This window comes from Callospermophilus lateralis, unplaced genomic scaffold, assembly GCF_048772815.1.
Source record: "Callospermophilus lateralis isolate mCalLat2 unplaced genomic scaffold, mCalLat2.hap1 Scaffold_1036, whole genome shotgun sequence".
Lineage (NCBI taxonomy): Eukaryota > Metazoa > Chordata > Mammalia > Rodentia > Sciuridae > Callospermophilus > Callospermophilus lateralis.
The window spans coordinates 450034-474277 of NW_027510552.1; the positions used below are offsets into that span (position 1 = coordinate 450034).

A 24244-nucleotide genomic window follows, 5' to 3' on the forward strand; every position below is an offset into this window, starting at 1 on the left:
GCATCTTGCATGAAAGGTTTATTCAGAAACAAACTGGACCCTGTTATTACCAGGTGAAAGTTGGATCAGATGAAAGAGTCTTCCAGTCAGTAAGCAGACATGAAATGGAACTGAATTGAGTCCTAACCTCAAGATGATACCCAGGAGGCATTAGGCTTCTGGGCTAAACAGGTAATAGTACCTCAGCCATGCCAGAGTAAAGATGCTGGGGCAGAGTAAATATCCTGCCAACTTCACATCATTCCACAAAAGAAAATTTATTTTTAATACTTCTTGTGTTAATGAATAAAACTTCTGGTGCTGATTCAGATAGGAATATTTGAAGCTCTTGGTGTGCTAATTCCTGATGAGAAGTCTCAGATGCCAACTGCTTGTAGATTCTTGATCAGGACACTCTATTAACATTTAATAGGGTGATAGAGTAATGTTAATGTGCACATATATTACATATGTTGGCTTGCTTTATTGATTGATTGATTGATTGATTGATTGCAGTGCTAGGGATTGAACCAGGGTCTCTCACATGCTCCATATCTCTCTGCTAGTGGGAAGCGGAGAGGCCGGCAGAGTTGTTCAGTTGGACTGTAAGCATGAGTACAATTAAGAGGTGGGTGTCTTTGCACCCTTTGCAGCCCTCAAGGACTGAAGGTAGGTAAAGCAGAAGACACCCTAGGCCCGCCCAGGGGCGTCACAGCTTTGGGGCCGGGGAGGTTAGGCTGGGACGCCTCCCTCTACCCCCTCTCCATCCCCTCCTCCCCCCTCCACCCCCCCCCCCCGTGCCTGTGAAGGGGCTGTAGGTGAGTGTGCCACCTGTTAACCTGGCGCTCCGGTACCCCGAGTGTTACCACCCCTGCTAGGCAGAGAGTCCTGGGTCTCTTCCCATTTGGAGCCCTGAGGGGCTTGATGAGTAAGTGCCACTTTTTGAGAAGCCCTCATACTTGAGACCCACGTTGGAGAGGTAACCTAGCTCCAGGTTTGCCAAGGTCGGGCCTGGAAGGCATTCGCCCGCAGAGCTGTGGAGGAATTCTGACTGGCGGAAACCTGCTTTCCTGGGACGCTTGCGCAGTGCAGAGACCCAAGGCTGAAGATCTTCTGAGGGTCTTCAAAAATATGTATTTTGTTTTTTGGGCAGGTTCCCAGTGGGCTGGAGAATTGGCTGACATGGGTGAGGGAAGGCGAGCGTTATTTGCAGGGTTCTCAGTCTCGCTGCTCCTTTCTTTGTATCTTAAAAAAGCAAACAAAAATGACTGATCCTGGCTAGGAAAGCCGAGGCACGCCGAGGCCCTTTCACAGCGGTTTCTCGGAAATGGAGCAAGGATGTGATGGCGGAGCCACAGATCTCTTACGCTCTGATGCTGTTTTCTTCGCAGTGATCTGAAAGAGTTACCTGGGATTCGTATTCTGCATAAAGAAACTCAGAGTCGACTGGGATGCGATAGGACTGAAGAACAAGCATCGGGGATTCTTACGCCGATTTTCCAAGGAACGGGGTTCGCAGCGTTGAGTAGAAGAAAAGGCTGGTTCCTCAATTGTCCAACAGCATTTAAGACCTTGAAATCTCAGGATTGCCCAAATTGCCGTGGATCAGCAACTTTCCTATCGTACACTTTTTCAAAGAAAATATTTTCTGTTCTCTGCGCTGTCCTTTTACTCCCAGCACTACATTCCCTGGTGCAGACTTCAGCCTCATCATTTAAAGTATGTCTTATATTTTTGCCAAGTATGATATCTAATTGAAAACTAATTTTTGGTTTTGGATGAATCTGTAGAGCTCACGTTGTAAGAAGAAAGGAGGAATGAGACACAATGAAAGAGAAGTCCAAAAATGCTGCCCGGACTAGGAGGGAGAAGAAAAACAGTGAGTTTTATGAACTGACTAACTTACTGACTTTGCCCTCAGCTATCACCTCACAGCTGTACAAAACATCCATAATCAGACTCACAACCAGCTATCTCAAAATGAGAGTGGTGTTCCCAGAAGGTAAGTGACTTTTACTAGAAGGAATTTCAAAGCAAAGGGGGTAGGAACTTGCCAGACAATGAGCCTACCCCAGTGAGGGAGGTACACCCATATTTACTACATTTGTATGCTATGCAAAGGGAATTTTAGCCTAACTACTTGATTCAGGTCCTCTATAAATTCAAGATTGCTATTCCTTTTCCTAGCTCCCTCTACTTCCCCATTAATACTTCATGTTCAGTCCATTTGATGTGTCTGGTTGGGAAGCAGCCCAACAGTGCTTTTGTCAGCAATTCAGATACTGGGCTCAATTGAAAGTACTACTAATCCAAACATGACCTTCTTTTTTATTCCACTTGTTTGAATTATATCCAGTAGAAAGCAGGAACACTGCTAGATTCTGCATATTTGCTAGATATGGATAGATCTACTTATGTGTAACTAAATCAGATAATAATTCCTCTATATGTCTCTGGTTCTGCAAGTGAGAAGGTATATTCATACAAATACATCCTGAATTGACCCAGTCCCTTGGCTGCCTATAGTAAATTTGTTCTGCATTTTCAAGATATTCTCAAATTAGGAAACTAATTCTGGAACTTAGTGATTTTCAACTCTGGCCTTTATATTATCTGTAAGATTCTAATCTAGTTTCAAAATATATCAGATTGGACTAAGATGGGTAGCCCACTTAGAAAATATTTTCTGGGTGGCAGGTTGGCCAATGGATCCTGGGAAAATTGTTTTAGAAGTCTGGGAAATTAGAGTAGTTGAGTCGTTGGCATGATTTAAAACTTATACTTAGTTCATCGACATTCACTATGTGAGGCAGAGCAGCCTTCATATAACACTGTGCTGTAAAAAACTGTTTATACTCACTAGGGAAAGGACACTTCTCTCTTCCATTTACCCATTTACTCAATCAAATTAAATCAGGTTTACAAAATATTTTAAATATGTTTTTACTACAAGAAGAAGATTTGAAAAAGTAAAGGAGAGATTACTAGTCAAGCAAACAAAAATCTAGCAGAAAAAAAAAACCTGTTAATTTACAAACAAAACTTCTTATTTGACCTCTGAAAGTTTATGTTGAATCATTATTTTGAATGTTTGGCATTTGTTGTTTTAAAGAAATAGTGGTGGGCAAGGAAATAGTCATTATTGGATTTGGAGTTTCACTTTGCTTGATCTTGATGCAAAAGCTTGCAAAAATATGCGTCAAATTAGTCAGGGACACTACAGGAAAACTTCCAAATTATAGTTCAATTCTACCCTCAAACTACATGGTGTGTTCCTCTTAAAGTGGTTCCTTGAAAAGTTCTCCTTATTTGTCTCTAGAAACCACAGGAGGAGGGGAATCAAAGCTTTAAGTATCTGTAAAGTTTTTTAAAAGAAAAAAAATATTTAGAAAGAAGGAGGAACTTTATGCTAAAAACCACATTTCCCATTCAAACTGTGCTGAGAATTGCTGATGGGAAACTGATCGTTACACCACACTGTCTTCTGTTTAAAATAGAGATCTTGTTGTCTTTTATACTGTGAGCGCCTACTTGATAAAAATAAAGCTATTGCCAACTCCGCTACCGCGCAGTTCCTAACAGGATTACTAGCAGTGATTTGCCAGCCCCTGCGGTCTCAGTGGGTTCCCTTTCTGCATGATTTCTAGCCGACTCGGCAGTTATCAATGCCAATGTCGCTGGCTGTTTGATCAGAAGCAGCCTATGATGCTGCTTATGGGGATGCTAGTGATCTCAGGAGGAGAAGAACAGCGGGTGGGCGTTCCCAGGAGGCCATCAGCCGGCACTGAGAGCCCAGGGAATCGCCCAGGCCAGGGATACTCGCCTGCTTGGGACAGACCCTGGGCAGGGGCAAGCTCCACCAGAAGGAGCTTGGGACTGTTTGGGGGTGACTGTTTTTGTTTTGTAAGAGAACAACTTTCTTGTTTAATTAAGTCCTACCTCCACAAATTATAAATCACGTTATAAGTAAATAGGAGGGACAAAAAGTAAATTCCCATAGGCAACTTCTCGTTATTTATTTTATTTTTTTAAGAGAACGCAGGCGAAGTCTCCCACTGGAATACCCTTGGTGACAAGGCCAGTCCCCTCTGGCTACTTTAAAGGGCAATTGTGCTTTCTGCAGCCAACCCCCCCTCCTCCTCCAGAGACCCGCCCAGCCCCTCCCACCTCTCCCTTCTGTGGGTGAGTGTGAGTTTATGGGGAGGAGGGGACGGAGGATGTGTGAACTCTTGGTACATCATTGATTTCTCCAGCTACTGTGGAGCTCATAACTCCCCCCCACAGCTTCCACGGATGAGTTAAGATAGGGTCATAGGAACAGCTGAATCCTAGGGATGAGGTTTTAATTCTGAGAGTGTATGAGCTTCAAAAACTCAAATGCGGCCCTTCAAAACGTTAAAAAAAAAAAAGAAAAACAACAATAAATAACAACAACAACATATCAGCTTTCAAAGGAATAAAATAGTGAAAAGCCTTAGAATTTGGCACAACCTGCAGGGGGTGCCCAATTTGGGTTCTTTCTTGCCTCAGAGAAGCTGGGAGGACTAGACTGAGGTCCCAGGCAGTGAAGGAATCCCAAGTCCTTTTCATCTTTGTATGGTTGCAGGCTTTTTTTGTACTAGTGACTATACACAGTGGCAGCTTTACCACTAACCTACACCCAGTCCTCATCCTGGAACTTGTGATCCTCCTTCCTCAGCCTTTCAGTCCCTGGGATCACTGACTTGCGTCTCCATACCCAGTTGGTTGCAGTCTTCTTTAGTGAGACTAAATGGAATTTGAAGATTAAATTCATCCTTCTTATATCAGTCTTGAAGCCATTCTAGCACACAATAGACCCTCAATAAATTTTGTTGTAGGGATAGCTATTTTATCATGGTAAATATTCCATTACACATAGATTTTTGTAAGACATTCTCAAATAATTATAAATCTGGTGACATAGCTATAGGCATAATGATATTGTAAAATTTGTTTTTTTTTGTTCATATCAAATTCATCTATATTACCCTACAATGCAAAAAGCTATAAACTAAATGAACAAATAAAATTCCCCCATACTTTTTTTTAAAGGAGAAAAATAATTAAAATATAGGTCATTTCCTTTCCAATCTTCCCTGCTAAGTATAGTTTTTCACTCAAGAGTCTATTAACTTTTATTTGGTGGCATGTTTCAGCTTTTAAACTTATTTTACCTGAATAGAGAATAATAAACTAATGAGGGAGAAATGATAGAGAAAAGAGGATGGGATATGGATATTCCAAATAATTAAGAATAAGCATTAGATTCCCATGTTGAATTTGAGATTTAATAGTAAAAAAGTAAAGTAAAAAAGAAATTCTGATAACATTATTGTGAAATCATTAAAAGCACATATCTTCTGACTGATAATAGTCTTTTCTAAATAGTCTAGAAAAGGAAAGATTGAGGCATGTAGAAATATATAAATCTTAGGTGCTATCAAAGCTGGAAAGACAGGATAAAAAAAGAGAAGTCTTGACCTTGTTTGGGTGCTAAATAGGACAAATTCAACTAAAAATAAATACATATTAATTATCCTTCTATAATGCAATTATACTGGGCATAGTGGTATGTGGAATGAACTTTGAAAGAATCAGATATGTTTTCAAGTCTATAGCTGTTCAGTCTTGGTAATATCACCCTGCCATTTTGTTGTCAAAACATCTTTCAAAAATAAAAATAATCACAATTGAAATTAGTGAGTGTTCAGGAAAGAGAAGATGAATAAGCAAACCTCCACAGACCCTTTCTATAATATTCATCTCTAGATTGAAATCCCTAATTGTATTATATTTTCTAAAGCAGAGAACTGAAGAAAAGAAAGAGGCCCCCATTTCCCACATGCATCCGTGATTTAAGACTGTTTTTCTTGCTGCTCAAGGAAATGATTAAGCATTAAGTTTCCATGTTTATTTTCTTACAGAAATTTTTCTCATTTAAAAGCCTTTAAGCACAGTTTATGCTCTACAATGAATTTCTCCATTTGATTCTAGTTTTGATGTGGACTTAAAGTGTGGAGTGAAGAACTAAATTTTGTAGAGCATTTGCAAGGCAGATTTTTTTGCTAGAAATTGTAGGTCTAGCCACTGGGGTGGGGGGAACACTTTTTTCTTAAGGAGACAGATCATTACCAAAAAATTACAACATAAAAAAAATATAAAAAAACAGGTATTAAAAGCTATGGTGATGATTTCAAATAAGGAATGATCACGTACTTGAAGCTAAAACAATACTAAACTTACAGAGTATAAAACCTGATTTCTACAACAGTTGTTTTTCAGTTCTAGGGAATCACAGCAGCTTGAAACTTTTCCTGACAAATGGTGACACAGAATACAAAGCCACGGATTCTTGCTGCATTTCTCTATAGGTCCAGGAATTTCTCAAAAAAAAAAAAAAAAGAGGTTCAGACTCTTATAATATTAATGATTTTAGTGGGTTATTCATTGCCAGTCTTTGACCCATAAAAATTTTAATTTTATGTGAGGAAGAAGAACCCCAATTATTTAGAAATGGTCCTTCTCTTCGGAGAATGCTAAAAGAATGTCCTCAAAGAAACAAATTTTCCTCCTCAGGTACCCCCACACAGTGGGCGACTACTGTGCCTTTGTGGCTCAGGCGAGGCTAGGGACAGCTACTATATTACAGTCTCAAGTTCATTTCGCCTGTGTCAAGGTCTGAAGGCTCAAGGCCAATGAAGTTGGCGCAGTGAGTCCCATTCTCTCTGCAGTGTCCCAGTTGCCCCATTCCCCGTGCCAGGTCAGGTGTGCGGAAAGCCCAGAATGTCTCCGCTGGGTGTCTGCAGCAGAGGCTGCGGTTCTACTGGAACTGAGATCCTCTACAAGCGCATGGAATCTTCCCTCCTGGAAACAGACAGGATGGACATGATTTCTATTTCAGATCTAGACAACCGCCGGTCAGGAGGGTTCCATCTGCAAGAGGGAGAGAGAGGAGTCCGTCGCAAGCGGGGACATCAGTGTTTACAGAGCGGTGGGGAAATTGGTAGATTTATTTAGATGTTCAAACACCCAGAAAGACCCTATTTGAGCTTAAGGGGCGTTCAGTGTTACTTGTTGCCAAGATTTTGATCGCTTTCTTAGGAAGCAGCTTTAAAAAAACCTAACACCTTGTTTTATTGTGAACGATTTTTCCCAGTGCCACATTTAGAGTGTTTTTGTCATTGTGCATTTTAAAGAAGAAGGTCATCTAAAAAAAAAAAAAAAAAAAAAAAAAAAAAAAAAAAAAAAAAGATGTCATGTTGAACCTTGTACAATGATGTAAGAATGGAAGGACTTCACTATCTAGATGATATAATTCCACAAGCAGCCCCATTAGAAATATTATCTATAACACGTTTAACATAGCTCTACCCAAGTTTCTTCTGCCTTTTTATTTCTTTCTATACACAGGTAATATAGTAGACTAATATTAATATTTAAAAAATCAACCATGAGAGTCTTCAAGGTTTGCTGTTTTAGGCATCACCATAAAAACTGGCAAAGCCTCAAAAGTTCTTAACGTTGTAATGTAGAGGAGATGAATGGACTGTCTTTGTTAATAGGAGATGGTACCTGACAAGTAGAGAATGGAATTACTTTCTATGTCAAGAATGCAATAAAAATATTGCTAAGAAATTGTTAGCACCTCAAAGTAACCAACTTCAGGAAAGTCCCCCCACACCCTTTTGGAGGCAGAGGGGACAGGACTAGGGTGGGTCAAGCTGGGGCTCTGAGGGAAAAGGAAGATGAAGGATTTCAAAGGGGTGCTGGTAAGCGTCAGACTGAAAGTCAACTGCAAGCTAAAGGATTTTTTTCCGAAGGGGATTAAAGTCAGATCCAGGGGAGGAGAATGTCTAGAAAGTCCTGCAGCCAATCAGAGAGGACACCAGGTACCAGATGAATCTGGCCAGTTGTTTCGGGCCACTTTGCGGGCAGAGGTTTGCTATGTGGGGGGACATCCTCCGCCTCTTGATAAGGACGATGATGAAAACTTTGGGCGAGAAATGAGTGTCTCTCCTCTCCTTAAACAAACTAGTGAAACTACACAAAAGTGATCGATAGTGTGTGATGTCGGGGGCTTCTCTAATGCAGAGGCCCCTTGAGGTCTAGCCAGGAGAGCACTCCAGGAGAGTCTGTCCTTGCGAGAAGCCCGGTTCCCTCAGAGCCAGAGGTTGGCTTCTGTTCGGAACCCAGGAGGTGTCAAAATTTATACTCTGGCATGACCTCTTCCCAACTGTGCAGGTTGGGTGGGGGTGACTGGGAAATAATATCAGGGGGTTCTTCCTCTTGTACTAATGTGTTACAAAGCACAAAAAATGCGAACTAGTCCCAAACTGACACTCGGGCTGAGATTCTGATACTAAAGTTTGTTTCTAGGTCTTCCCAGGACTCATTAGGCGGGGGGCCACTCAAGTCAGACCAGCCCCCTGGACCACGTTGGCCAGGAACTGGGCTCCCATCTACTCCAGGTACGGACCCACGTCTCCCAGTGGCTCACATCCTTTGAGGTCCTGGTTTACTGGATGGGCCTCTGCTTTCTTAAAAACTAACTAAAAAAAAAAAATAAAGATCCATTATGGACATGGCTCTCTCAGCCTAACAGCATCTCCAAAGTTAGAACTAAAGCTCTTAACTGGATGAGGGTGGGCGGATGGAGCCTCACCAGGCTGAAAGGGAGGCAAAGTGGCAACCAAGGCTTTGGGTTTGGAAAACAACCCTGCAAAGCTCCATCAGGGTGCTGAGACCAAGGCAGGGGGCATTTTTTTCATCTTTCCGTTGCTGGTACTGGAAGCCCAGGGCCAAGCCGCCAAGACAGAGCTGCAGAACCATCTGAAATAAAGGATTTCCCAAGGAGATAACAGGAATCTGGTAGAAATGCCCATCTGTGCTTTAACCTACACTTTGCGGTTCCAGCTGGGTCTGCAAATAACTTCATCTCTTCCTTGTAGTTCCCTGGCTCCCCCTCACCTCAGGCCAGCGCAGGCTCTGGGCTACACGCATACACACCCCCAGGTATCGAGATGAACCAATGTGAGGTGCACATTACACTGTTGTTTGCAGTGCACACTGTTTTAAACTGCCTGTTGCCGGCTCAAGTCGCAGAACAAATATTTTAAATAATAAAACTCCTGATGGCATTTTTAGGTTTGACACTTGTCCCCTACCCCACACCCTCTTTATTATTATTCAAGTCCACTGGGAGTGGTAGCTTGGAACCTAAGAAGTTTAAGGGAAGCCTGCAATTCTTCCTCCAGGACCCGCATGAACAGTAATCTCTCTGCAGGTTCCCACAACCTTCCTGTTCCACTAGTATCCAAACTCTTTTTCCTCAGGAAACAAGGGGTTTTAGTTGCACTGAACAAAGAAAGGGTAAGAGCTTTTCTTTGCTGGCCTGGCTCCCATACTTTTGAATTTATCTAGAAAAGGCGCTTATTTCAACACCTTTCATCAGATGTCTCTCAGCTGCCCCCACCCCCCGCATCTTTTCATAATCCCAGTCAATATCTTCTGGCAATATAAACAAGATAATGAAACCCCCAAACAATCCCTCACCCCTTCTAGCTCTTGCCCAATCTCTCCTCTTTTTTTCCCCCAAACTTCTGGTAGGATTGACTTCCATTCCTTATTTCAGTGGCTCACTCCCTTCCCCATTTTCTCCCACATCCCTGCAGTCTGTCATCTGTTCTACCCATTAGGCATTTACAAAGGCCCCACCACAATTTGACATTAAGAATTAGATGCCCATTTTTTTTATCCTCCCTCAACTTGTTCATCCTAGAAAATAGGAGGCTCAGGGCTGGGGCTATAGCTCAGAGGCAGAGCGCTTGCCTAGCATGTGTGAGGCACTGGGTTCTATCTTCAGCACCACATAAAAATAGACAAAATAAAGGCATTCTGTCCATCTACAACTACAAAATTTTTTTTTTTAAAATATAGGAGGGTCAATTGTATGTCATCAGAAAGCCCTTTCCTCATAGACTTTACATTCTAAGAGGAGCCTTAGAAACCCACACAGGTGTACTGCATAGTGTGCCAGGTGACAGGTACTGTGGAGAAAAATGGAGGAGGGCTCTGTTTTGGGGTCACAGTTTAAAATGGAGATGATTGAAGTGGGACTAAGAAGGTGACATTTGGGCAAAGACCTTCAAGGGGGTAACACTGAAGAGGTAACATTCTCCTTTTTTCTACAATGTCTGTAGTAGCTTGATTTCCCAGGTTTCTCTCCCTCTCTGACTGTTCCTCTTTGATTTTTCCCACCACTGTCTCTTTCACAAATGATGTAGTTTTCAGAAGGTTCTACTGTTTCTTCTCTCAATGCTCCACAGCCTCCTGGGTGATTTTAACCAACACCACTGCTTCAACTCTTCCCTCCACATGGCCCTGCCTATTTTATCCAGATCTAGAGCCCCTCCTGAATTCTAGACCTTTATTTCCTACTAACAACTAGACAAATTTAAGAGGAAATTGTAATGTCCATGAAGCATCTCCAAGACAAAAATGCATATTCCTCTGGCCCAAACTTCTTTTTTAAAAAAAATATTTAATTTTTTTTTAGTTGGGCACAATACCTTTATTTATTTGTTTTTATATGGTGCTGAGGATCAAACCCAGGGCCTCGCACCTGCGAGGCCAGTGCTCAACCGCAGGGCCACAATCCCAGCCCTCTGGCCCAAACTTCTGCTTGTACAAAATTCACTGTTGCTCCAAATTTCAGTCTTGGTTAATGGCATCACCCTCTACTTAATGTCCTTACTGAAACCTGAAAGTCAACCTGAACTCTCTTTCTTCCATCAATTAGCATGAAGTTCACAGCCAGCATCATCTTTAAATTAGATTCTCATCTTTCTTCATATCTTTTTTGATCACTCAGTTTCAGACTTGACCCATCTCCACTGCAGCTATCTGCTCTGATCTCTTCACCCCAATTTCTTCCTTCCTTCTGTAGGTCATTTCCAAGATTAAAATAATACATCTTGGGTTGGGGATGTGGCTCAAGCAGTAGCGCGCTCGCCTGGCATGCATGCGACCCAGGTTCGATCCTCAGCACCACATACAGACAAAGATGGTGTGTCCGCCAAATACTAAAAAAATAAATATTAAAACTCTCTCTCTTTCTCTCCAAATCTCTCAATCTCTCTCACTCTTTCTTTAAATAATAATAATACATCTAAGTATGTTATGTTCCTGCTTAGGAAACCTCTCTTGGAATCCTAATGCCTATAAGAACAACTTCAGATTCCTCAAATTGACATTACAAATTTCAAAAATTCATTGTGGGTGTACACCTATAGTACACCAAACACATCACTTCAGAATACATCTGATTCATCCTCCCGCAAAGTCCCTGCCTTTGCCACATTATTCCTTCTGCCTAGGATGCTCTTCTTTCCTTCTCTAGCCCAACATTCCTTTCCAAAGTTCTGCTCAAACATCAGCCCCTGTAAGGCATCTTTGACTCCCCTTCTCTCATCTCCTAAATCCCCCTTTCCTATACACTTTCTAGTGCCATTGGTCAGCTTTATTTTCTCTATAGATTTCAGACTGTAGGGTCGTCCATGTTGACCAGTGCAGTAGGGATTGGATATTTCCCAAACCCTGCTATTATTCTTTTTATGATATAACAACATCCCTACAGAGCCCTTCAAACCTGACACAGAAAACCTCTGGTTCTTTCAGTGACTATCACCCCAAGAACATAATCTATTTCTGTGATTTATCTCCAGAATTTTTGTGCATGTCTATTACAAACACTTTTTCTTTGTCACCTTTGGTAAATCCTGAGCCTATGGGGCATGAGCATTTTCCACAACTTCCTCTGGATCTCTTCTAGTGTGCTACATGCTTCAGATGCTTACAACATTGGAATGAATGGAAAAAAAGAGGAGCTCTTGTGACTGGTTCTATGTCCTGTTTCCCAACAGTCTTTCTCTTCTCTATCTCTCTGCATTTCTGACTGAATGTTTCTAACTTTTGCTTTCCCCCACCCCTGCATTTCAACAGATGGTCTAGAAGCCTCTCCATTCACTCTATTTCTGCCTCCCCAGACCCTGGATGGCTTCATCTTTGTGGTGACCCCAGATGGGAAGATCATTTACACATCAGAGATAGCCTCAGTTTACCTAGGTCTTTCTCAGGTAGGTGAGTGGTCTACATTTCCAACCTGCAGTGTTTACATCCAGAGTTGGATGCAGGAGGGGTGGGGCTTCCCCAATCATTTTATGTCTGCATTTCTGGGCTAGAGACTTCTCAGCTGATGGAGGGATTCATTAAACAGGTCTGAATCTTCTCATTCCTAGACTTTCCTTATCCATTAGCTTCCACCCAAAGCCCAAGCAATTGCTACTTTTTTGAGGCTTTACAATAAGCCAGATAATGTGGGAAGAGATTATATGCTTATCTTTACCAGAGCTGCTACTACTACTACTACTACAACAACAACTACTACTACTAGTTATTGTATTATCTCATAGATAAGGAAGCTGAGGTGTATGTAGGATGCAATAGGTAGCAAGGGGCAGAAATGAAATCAAACTCAGGGCCAGTTGCTGGCTCCTGTTTTCATGGCCCAACAGACCCCCCCACGACCACCAAGCTTTCAGCTTCTTCACGGGACATTCTACTACTGCACAGACGATGATACTCTCGTCTTTACAGGTAGAACTGACCGGAAACAACATTTATGAATACATCCACCCTGCCGACCATGATGAGATGACCGCAGTGCTCACTGGCCACCAACCCTACCACTCTCACGTTGTACAGGGTAAGGCAGACATTTGCTGCCATGCTTAAGCTCATGATGGTCAGCTTGTGGTTTTCTCCAAGTTTGTCGTGGCTGGAACTGCCCAGTCGCATGTCTCATGTCCTGATCTTCCCTCTGCTCCTCTCTCTCTCAGAGCACGAGATGGAGTGCTCCTTCTTCCTGAGGATGAAGTGTGTCTTAGCCAAGCAGACTGCTGGCCTCACCTGCGGGGCTACAAGGTAAGTATCTGAGGTGAAAGATTGACACCCAGCAGCGGTTGGGTGTCTTTGGATGGGGCGGGACACAAGGGATCTGCAGCGTCTGAGGGTCATTTCCACATCAGGGACCAGTCCTGTGTGAGCCCTACATAGTACGTAGTTCCTTTGTTTCAAAGAGCAGCGGGTCCAGATGCTCCATTAGTCCCCGAACTGTATGAACTGCTGGGAATGAAGCTTAAAGACTAGGTCTGACTGGCCTAGTATTCCACAGCCACGGGGCCTCTCAGAGATGGGTCTGAAGAATCCTGAAAACCTCTGCAGTGGTGGGTAACCCTTGGTGGATTCCTAGGAGTTTAAACCCGGCGCCAGATTTGGACCTGCAAAGAGGTAAAGAATCAGAGCTTCAGCTCAAAGCTGTGGTTCTCAGGTTGAATGCAATTGAACGTCCTAAGACGCGTTAGGGTTGGTGAAGGTCCAGGCGTCTTCATTTTTACAAGCTTCCATGTGAGTTCAGTCTGACCTGCAGTCACTATCTTGAGACACTTTAGGGTCCTATCACTTTGGACCCCTTCCCAGAAGGGCATGGCCCAGACAATGTTTCTGGCTGAGTAGTTTCAACAGGTTTCAACCCCCTCCTCATCTTTCTGGGGTTCTTCCTGAGTGTGGCTGAGTCTCCCACCCTCCCACTCTGCCACCGGTCATTCACTGCAGTGGCTACCTGAAGATCTGCCAATACCGCTTGGACATGTCCCCCTTTGAAGGCTGTTACCAGAATGTGGACCTTGTGGCCAGTGGGTCACTCACTGCCTCCTAGCGCTGTCATGAAGATCAAGCTGCACAGTAACATGTTCATGTTTCTAGCTAGCCTGGGCATGAAGCTCATCTTTCTGGACTCTAGGTGGGTGGGCAGGACCAAAAAGGACTGTTTCTAGTGTAATGGCAACCCTTCTTAGCCAGGTATAGATTCTCCTTGATCTGAATGAGCTCATTCTGCAGATGAGGTGACTAACCAGGTTCTGCGAACTGAGGGCCGGCACCCAGGTCTGAGACTGTGTTTGGTCGGAAGTTGAGGGCACCGGGCACTCATCCCACCCAAAATCCTCTCCACAGGGTGGTGGAGCTGATGGGATTTGAACCTCAGGACCTGATTGAGAAGACCTTGTACCACCATGTGCACGGCTGCGACACTTTCCACATGCGCTGCACTCACCACCTGTGTAAGGAAGACTCTGCTCTGCATGCAAACAACCTTGGCGGCTCCCCAGGGTGGTGGAGAGTGGGAAACTAAGCACACGCAAACGGACTGATGGAAACCCTCATCCTGGTAATGGCCCTGGTGGTGCATGAGGCCCCAGAGAGGGCCAGTTGGCACACTGGGCCTCATCTTGTTTCTCTACCTTACACCCGTCCTAGCACTGGTGAAAGAGGCACTTCTAGTTGAAATATCTTCTATTGTTATGCTTCACCACCTGCAAACATCACTGAAGTTGTGAACAAAAACCAAAGCTGTTAACTTTCCTAACCTGACTCTTACAGAAATTTCCTGCTATTTAGGGTTGATCCCAGGACCTTGAGGTCGCTATGTAAGCAAGTGCTCTATCACTGAGATAAATTCCCAGTTCACATCTGGGCTTTTCATATAGTTTTTTTTGAGCTTAATTTCCCCGGACTCTTTCTTCCATAGTTAGGCGAATTCAGGGAAACTCCCAACTTTATATGTTCCCCCCATTGCTAAAGGTGCAGACATCCACCCAGAGACATGCCATGCACTAGCATGCCTATAAAGAGTACCCAGGGTCTTGATTGATTTAACAGGGCCATCAATTGGGAATTGGCCTGTAGTTTTTCCCTCCTGCCAGGCGCAGTTATTAAGGCCCACAGGGGGTCTGCATTCTCACCACCTGGCATTTAGGATAAGTCTGGGCCAAACTGATTCACCACCATTTGCCTCTGTCTCTCCATCAGTGCTGGTGAAGGGGCAGTTGACCACCAAGTAGTCAGGTCGAGTACTTTCATCTTCCTGAAGAGGCTTTCTTGTTCTTTTCTAGAAAAAAGATTTAGAGGTTCTTCCATTGCACTCCATATTTGCTTTCTTTTCTTTCTCTTAACCTTTTAAGTGAACTCTGCATTAAATAAAACTTAATGCAGCAGAAAGAAAAAAGAGAGAAAGAGGACAGGATCCAACGTTTAGAGCCATTTATAGTTAAAATACAGGAAATCTGTTTCACTTTTTCAGATCTAGAGTTTGAAGTTCTTAATTTTAACTGGAGTCTCCAATCAAAGTTAGAGTTCTGAGAGAGTGTTTCTTTCCCTGAACCACAAAGGGGGCTTAAGTGACCAAAAGGATATGACTTTAACTTTCATGAAGTCAAGAGAGCCAATCATAAGCTGTAGGTCTTGGTGGGGCACCCCTCCTGGTTCTAACCACTTCAATGGGTGAGGAGCTAAGCTCTGGGTGCCACCTGCGTGTGCAACCCATTGGGCAACTGCAACAGCCTCTTTTCAATCTATTCTTATTAGAAACCATAATCCTTTCTGGTTGCTGGTGTGGCCCTTCAATCTGATCATGTGGCGGGGTGTGCACCTCCTGAGGAAAGCATGTTATGTTCTGTATAATGTTTGTGAAAGTGGAATTGCTTAGGGTTGAAGCCTTAATAAAGAACCCTTTTGTGTACGCAGTTGTTGAATATTGTTTTTGTTATTGTTGTTTTTTGGTTTGGTTTTGGTAGACATTGAAATTCTTGTGATTTTTAGGGGATCTCAGAAGTTCTCTACTTGAGAGTGTTGACACCAGATAGTAAAAATGCTGTTTTGTCTTTGTGGTGGGTTAAGGGGTGCTTTTTGGAATCCAATGAGTGAGAATTGGATTCATTCCACATTGTTTTGGATTGCCAAATTAAAAATGTAGTAGTTGGAAATATTATGCTTGCATTTAAACTATTTGCTTGGTGCCCTGTTTAATAAGAAAAGTCAATTCAATAGACTTAGAAAATGAATCTGGTGTAGGTGAGGTTTCAGTATTCAAGAATAATAGCTTGTAATTAAGAAGACTCTTTTAATTTCTCTCATTTTAGTAAATATTTATCAAACAGCAGGGTATATAGTCACACAGACCCCTATAAATGATCTGAATGCAAGTTAGACTTCCCAATGGGTAAACTTAATTTATGTTTGGAGTCATTTTGAAATATTCTGTTTTGTTTTTCCAGTGGGTAAGTGTTTTTTTTTCTTCTGTTGACTGTTTCATTCTTTACACATTTCCTCAGAGCTACAGAATTATACAATCAACTTTATATCAGATTAAAAAATATATAATGAGGACAAATAAATGATTTATGGAAGGAAAAAATAGTATGGCACACATTTATTTTTTGAACATTCTGTATCTTTGAGAGAAATAGAAATAAACACACAGAAGCATGTATACACAAGCCTACAAGATGACAAGCTGAAATTGATTACTCTTTATGAGTCTCAGCCTCAATTCCTTGTATAAAAATGCTTAGAACAATTTTTTATGGCTGTAAATGCAGAAACTGCTGTGGATGAAATGTCATCAAGTGGCTCTGTTGACAGGATTTTCATAATGAGCAGATTGCAGTATGTTGGATGTGTACATCACACATCTGGCTGGAAGTTACTAATTTACATTGTCTTAGCAAATTAAATAGATGGCTATTGATTCTCTATGGTACTAGCAAACTACCACATACATTTGTTTCTAGGAATACTGCTCTATGAAGTTAGAGAATGAAAAGTAAATTCTTTTCAAATACACCACCTCAAACAATGTGCTTAAAACTGCCAACTTCTAAATACTTTGACATACAAAATGTTTCCATATTTAAGCATTTTAATAGCACACATTTTGAAGGAAGTATTCATGACATGAAAGTGGAGGGTATTTTAAATAATCATCATTCAAATGAAGAAGATGTGGTGTTTTGGTAGAAACTACATTCATAAGAAACCCTTTTTTTATAACTTCCTGAGGATAAATTTATTGTTGAAGTCAATATGTGTGTAAGAAAATTAGGATTATTATTTAACAAAAGCAGTAATGATTAGAAATATTTAGTAGCCATTTTTTTTAGTGAGCAACTGGATTAGTGCATATAGGAAAATGATGATTTTAGAGGCAAGTGGTGATTGCCCTAGTGCTTTTTAATTCCTCTTCCTCCCCCCTTTTTCCTCCTCTCCCTCCTCCTCCTCCTCCTCCTCCTCCTCTTCTTCTTCTTCATCTTCTTCATCTTCTTCATCTTCATCTTCTTCACCATAATATATATTAAGAATCTGGAGAGGAGAGACAAGTCACTATAATGAATTTTCTAAAATCCTCTTAGTTTCTGTGAAGCTTCTGTAGCTCTTCATTAATGCCTCTCCCACATGCCCTGGCCCCCCCTGCAATCTAAGCAAAAAGACTGACCAGTTCATGATTTTCAATAAGACACACATATTCTGGTAGCATTATCTTTCACATAGAAAATCTTCTTGTAAATTAGGAGTGCCTACAAGTTTTGAAGTGTTAAATATGATAGGGCCTTCTCTCATTTTTAAGAGGGCAGGTGATAGAGACTGATTAGCAGTTGATGTTGGGGAAAGTCCAGAGAGTGTGGAGAGTAAAAGGAAGGTATAACATGTAAAGACCTGAGTGATTTTCTTGAATCCATATTTTCTCGATTTTAATTTGAGTAGTAATTGTTCATAAACAGTTCAGATGGAAAATACTAGTATTTAACATGAAGAAAATTGAAAATAAACTATGAAAAATAATTTCTAGGAAAATAAGTGTATTAGTTTTCTTTATGCTTTTGGAGTTTATATGTGTATATAATTTACATATATTATCTATCTATCTATCTATATAGTTTATTTTTGGTATAGGGGATTGAACTCAGTGTACTTTGCCTCTGAGCTATACCCCTAGTTCTTTTTATTTTGAAGTGGAGTCTCACTTTGAGATTGGCTTCAAACTTGAGATCTTCCTGCCTCAGCCTCCCAAGTGGATGGAGTTACAAGTGTGCACAGGAGTTTCATGTTTTTCTGGCTCAGACTTCACACATTTTAAAAATAAGAAATATTCCTACATTATTTTTTCAGGATAACCCAAAACTTCTATTTTAAATTATCTTAAAAGTTATACATCTTTAAATATAAAAGTTGAAAGTCTAGTACAAAGAATATCCATGTACGTATCATCTAGTTTCAACAAATGTTAATGTTGGCTGTATTTGTTTTGTCTCTACCTATATGTATATCTATTTTATGTTTATTTTTCCCTGCTAAATAATTCTAAAGTAAGCCACAGACATCATGGTACTTTCTGCTTACATAGCATTCTCCTGTGTAGTCACTGTATCATTTATGATGACATATTTATTGTATTCAAAATTACTGTGTGTAGAAGCTTGCAAAAACTACAGATGAGAGCTAGTTTACTGATGACATTAAAAACAATCTGTCACTAATATTCATCAAGTACTCATTTGTGTATGACCTCAATAAGTTTGATTGATATGTGATATTCTGTGAGGGGACTTCTGTAGAAGGTAGTCCTAAATATTAATATATTTTAAACTAGAATTCTAATGAGAATTATCAATAAGTACAATTTTGATATTTTACTTGGAATGTAAGAGAGTAGGTTTAGTGAGTAATTTGTAATTGTGGAATCAGACAGATTTAATATTTTCAACCACTTTTTGCTGGTAAGGAGAGCTTTTTTGCTTATTTAATTCAGTTTAGATGAAATACTGATTTAGTGGGAAATCTCACATGATGTTTTACATTTAAAGTGATTTACAGAGCATGTAGGAGGAAAAATAGTTTTCCATGTTAAAATTACTATTACTGTACTACTAAAAACAGAACAGATAGAAAAAATACTTATTAGTGTTATATACCATGCTTATTGTTTTCTAAATACCTCCTTTAAATTTGTAGAACAGGGCTGGGGATGTGGTTCAAGCAATAGCATGCTTGCCTGGCATGCATGCACCCTGGGTTCGATCCTCACACCACATACAAACAAAGATATTGTGTATGCCGAAAACTAAAAAATAAATATTAAAAAAAATCTGTCTCTCGAACAGTTAGGGCAAATGCCAGATAAACATCCTTCCTTCATATCAAAGGGAGAAAGGGCCCACATGATAATGGCTCCATATTTTTTATTCTTGTTTGAATACTATTACATGTTCTCACAGTTAACCATTATGAAAACCATGTGTTTTCACAATTATAATTTTAAATGTTAAAATATTCTGTGGTTATAAAACTTTATAAACCTCTTTAAAGAAGCAAACATAAAATATGCTCATACTGGTTTGTTCTTTCAAATACATAAATGGTGCTGAATTCATTGGGGTGCTCAAATTAAAATTTATTAGAATTTATTTAAAGGCCAATGATATTGTCATTAGTAGTAAATTTTAGGATATGCTTCTTAAGACTTGGCTAATAATTATATACAATTATCAAAATAGATTTTATTTTGCTGTTATCAAAACCACTCTTTTATATTATAAGTGATGTCAGATGAAGCACATTTTGACTTACCAAGTTACAACAGATATAAAATAATTTACTTTCATTCCTCAGATCTATGGAGAACTCATTGCCTAAGTCTAATAATCTTTTTGGCAATTCAAAATAACAATAATTTCTAGAACTGCAAAAATATTATACCCTAATGTATACCAACAAATTAGATTTGATTCATAATTGTGTTTAATCTTTATTATGATAATATTGAATAGCAAAGTTCTAGTTGTCCTTTTCAGATGATCTTTTATGTACCTTAATGAATACAGAAACAAATTGGAGACACATTGGTATTAATAGTAATTTTTTAAATACCAAAACATTTTATTAAAATGAATAGCTGGGAGATTTAATCCCTTTTGACATCCACAGTACCATTACTCAATTTAATCTTATCCTTCATATAGTCTTTATAGTAATTTATTAACAAAATAATGTATATTTGGTTTTGAATTCATTTTTTATAAGCTTATAAACTTTTAATATTTTAAAAAGCAATTGCTGACTGTGTATTTCTTTCAAAGTACTATCACCTAATTTGTTTCTTGAACACTCTGCGTGATGTTTGGTTTAGAGAGATCACACTTCTTATTTTCCAGGTTAGGAAACCGAGGCTCAGAGATGATGAGTGATGAAACCAGAATATTTTTAAAATTTTTTTATAATCAGCCTAGAATTGTACTGTTGTATTTATGGCTACAGTGTGTTGTTTTAGTAAATGTTATGAAATGATTGAATCAGGGTAATTAGCATATCCTTTACCTTATTCACGATTTCTTTGTGCTAAGACCACTTAAAATCATGTAGTTTTTGTTTTAAATTTTTTTTAGTTGCACATGGACACAATATTTTCATTTTACTTATTTTTTATGTGGTGCTGAGGCTCGAACCCAGTGCTTCACAAATGCTAGGTAAGCACTCTACCACTAAACCACAACCCCAGCCCCAAAATCCTCTGTTTTGAAATAGGTTACATTATTCTACCCTACTGTGTAATAGAACATTGAACTCATTTCTATTACATAATTATAGCTTTATACCCATTGACTCACCTACCTTCAAACCCCTCATCCTCCGAAAGCCAGAATTAAAGGCTTTTGTGTCAACTGTGGCATCCTTTCCTTCTCTGTGTTTGAGAATGAGAGGTTGTGTGGTTTCAAGGAGGAAAAAGTCAGGGAAAGAGGAATGGATTTAAATGAATAAAGCCTGTAGTGTTCAGCTTATGAAGCTTCAAGATAAGCTTTGATCTGAATTCAAGATTTAAAAAGCTACCTCTGTGTTGCTGCTTAGTGTATACATTTCACTAGCTAATATGTAGCAGTGATGTCTTCTCCATTATAATCAATTAGGAATATATAATTTTCAGTTGAGTGGCGTGCTATAAGCTGATAATTTCAGTGACTCAGGAGGCGAGGCAGGAGGATTCCATGTTCAAGTTCAGCCTTAGAAATTTGTTAGACTTTCAGCAACTTAGCAAGACCCTGTCTTAAAATTATAACTAAAAAAGTACTAGAGATGTATCTTAGTGGTTAAGCTCCCTTCCGTTAAATCCCCAGAAGTCAAATACACACACACACACACACACACACACACACACACACACACACTCACACACACACATACACACACACACAGACGTATGTGGATTAGTAAGAGGAGTCATCCTTTTTTGTCAGATTTTACATGATTTACCTGTTGTAGCAGTGGGGTATTTCCTAGATGGTGTGTGTGTGTGTGTGTGTGTGTGTGTGTGTGTGTGTGTGTTTTGACTCTTTTCTTCCTTTGGGGGAAATGGGGAAGATTTTATGATAGCTGACATTCTCCTCTAGGGTTCTATTCAAGAGCTGGAATGGAGAACTCTCCAGCATTCTCTGGGCTGCTGTACCATCCTCTGGCCCCTTGGCAAGGCAGCTTCCTGGCTTCTTCCTTTTCCTCAGCCCATTCTGACCTCCAGTCTTTCCTTTGTAGTTACCTTGACCTGGTGACTCACAGAACCATCCTGTTAGTTCCTAGGTGTTGGCTGCTTGGTATGTGCTCAATGACCTGCCTGTCCACCCTCTTCTGGTTTTCTTGGAGTCCAGCTGTTGGGAGGAAAGTGTTCTCTTCTTTGAGTCACATCCTGGGAAAACATGGATCATTGCCTTATTTGAAGGCAGGGACTCATGCATGGAATTGTGAATAGGTGGAGAAATTCAAGGAAGGCTTTACTTGAACCCTCCAAAAGCATGTCTTTGTTTCCTACTTAGTCTACTCATTTGAGGAATGCTGTTATGTTTGGTTCAAGGTATGTGCATGTTTAATGGGGGAGTATATGTCTATCTTTATAATTTTAGCAAATTATATTTACTGCTATTGCTTTCCCTTTATCTGGTGCTTACCTCTCTGTTCTCATTGGTTTGTGATGTCTTTCCAGACAATTAAATGGTGATCAAAAATTCTTTGGGTTAAAGTGCTGGTATCTATGCATAAGTGCCATACAAAAAAAGAGTGTCTGGAATTTAGACAAATTGGAATACCTGAATCCCTATCAATTGGGAAATTTAATGTTGCACCTTGCTTGAAGGAGTGACTGCCCCAACCTCAGTTCCCTTTCTCCTATCTCAGGCCATGGAGAGTGATTGTCCATGGTGATGACAGAGCTGAGAAGGATGTGTGGTGACTTTCTCTTTGTAGAGGATTCACGTTTGGGGTTTGTCTGAGCCTAACCCATCTGTTTGCCATCTATGAATTTTGCTCCAGGAAGTAATATTGCAGTGAGCTTGTGATTTTTTTTGTTGTAAAGACCCTGTATCATTCTAAGCAACCAGGCAGGGTAGCCATGGGTCTTGGTATCAGGTGGGTCTGGATGAGAATCAAAACTGTTCCATAATAACTGTGAGATCTTGAGTAGGTCATGCTACCCCTTTAACCCTTGTTTTTCCTTTTGTGAAAGGAGATACTTGTTCCCATCTTTTAGAGATTTACAGAGGACTACAGGCTGATTTTTTGTTTTGCTTTGAAAAGGAATTTTCAATATTTGGGGGACTGAATAGTATTATGACTCTCAGTGAATTTTAATCATTCTAGATTCAAAATAATCTTTGCAGATATACTACATTTAAAAATGTTGCTAATTATTTTAGGTTTTGCAACATTTTTATTTATTTATTTTTCTTTGTAAGGGGTAATTCCCAGGCATTGCTGCTCTCTCTGGGAGAAGCTGGATGATGATAATTAGCTCTAAGCTGAAGGAGGGTGGCAAGTTGCTCTGTTCATTATCTTGCTTAGGAAGCTTAAGGAGTAAGGATTCACATCTGAGGTCCTGCTACTTTGTGCAAGAGGCTCAGTCAGTGGGGTTGAGTGACTTAGCTGATATAAAACAGCTAGTGAGTGGTCCAGCAGGCATATAAACCCAGGGCCTGGATTCCAGTGCTCACCAATGTCCTCTTTGACTTGCTGTCTTTAAATGGTGATATTGTTTTAGGGTGAACTATGTAAAATTGTCATTTCTATGTTTTAAAACAGTCTAATATTGGCAATTTCATATGATTCCACTTAATATTTATGAAATAATTTTTAACTTTTTGAAGATGTGTTGCAAAAGTCCATGGAGAGTTTACTCTTTGTTTACTATGGGGTCTCCACAAAGTGACTCATTTTCTTCACTCTTTGGGTGTACTTGGTACCTACTCAACTGCATGCAATAATTACCTCACCCCTAGGCCCAATTCCATTTCCTCTTTACCAATTTAATATCAACAGTGATGTTGTTTTCACAAAATAGGCATCAATAAGTGTGTCCCATAGAATATTATTTTATTTAGAACATCTAATATTTTCCTAGGATTCAAATAGGAGCTACTGTCTTTACCAGAAAAATATTTTCCCTTTGATTGATTGCTAAATGAATAGAGCCTGTGAAAGTATCTTTTTTTTCCCCCCCAGGGATTTTTTTGTTCAAACAGAATTTTCTGTATCCACATCAGTAAACCTGTCCTAATTCGGGCTGCTGGCCAGATCTTGGAAATAGCTTTATTATATTGAACTGCATATCATAATGGTACCCATTAAGGTGGGATTCTCTTGTGTTTGTACTTTTAAACCCAAGTCCCTTGCCACTTTTTTGCATCTTGCTAAGAATAGCAACATTTTCTGGTAATGCAACCTTTGAATGTGCTGTCTCTTCCTACTATAACCATCACAAAAGTAGAATCCTGGGTTTTGAGCATTTGGGGAGTCTGTGCATTTTTGCTGCTCTCCAGTCATTAATTCTATTCTCAGGGGTGGTGATAACTATAGTAAGTTCTGGTGACTGGAGGTAAGAATCCATGAGATTCACTTCTTTCAACACTTGCATTGATATTGCTGTCCAAATAGGTGGCTGGGAAAGAGCTGCTTTTTTTTCCAGATCTAACAAAATTCAACACAAGTTTCTTCATTTTATTTTCACACGTCATTAAGAGAATACTAGATTGGAACTCACAGCATTTATACTTACTGTCAATGCTACCATCCTGGCAAGGTGAAGCATTTGTTGTGCTGTTATTGGGTAGTGGATCCCTTCAGTGTTACAGCTCAGGAATGCTACAGGAATGCAGCCCACAAAGGGGAAGGCAGGGTGGATGTCAACTTCATTCCTCCAGTCAGAACAATTAAAGATCAGAGCAAAGTTCAGGGTAGCACTTTTTTTGTGAATGTTGTTTGAACACCAAGGGGAACTATTTAGAGACATTACATATTTTAGAATATAATTTCTGTCTTC

General features: G+C 40.1%; 1 pseudogene; it reads left to right on the plus strand.

Annotated features, from left to right (window-relative positions):
• Positions 1–1806: 1806 nt before the first annotated feature.
• LOC143387539 (single-minded homolog 1-like) lies at positions 1807–14957 on the plus strand (annotated as a pseudogene).
• Positions 14958–24244: the final 9287 nt, after the last annotated feature.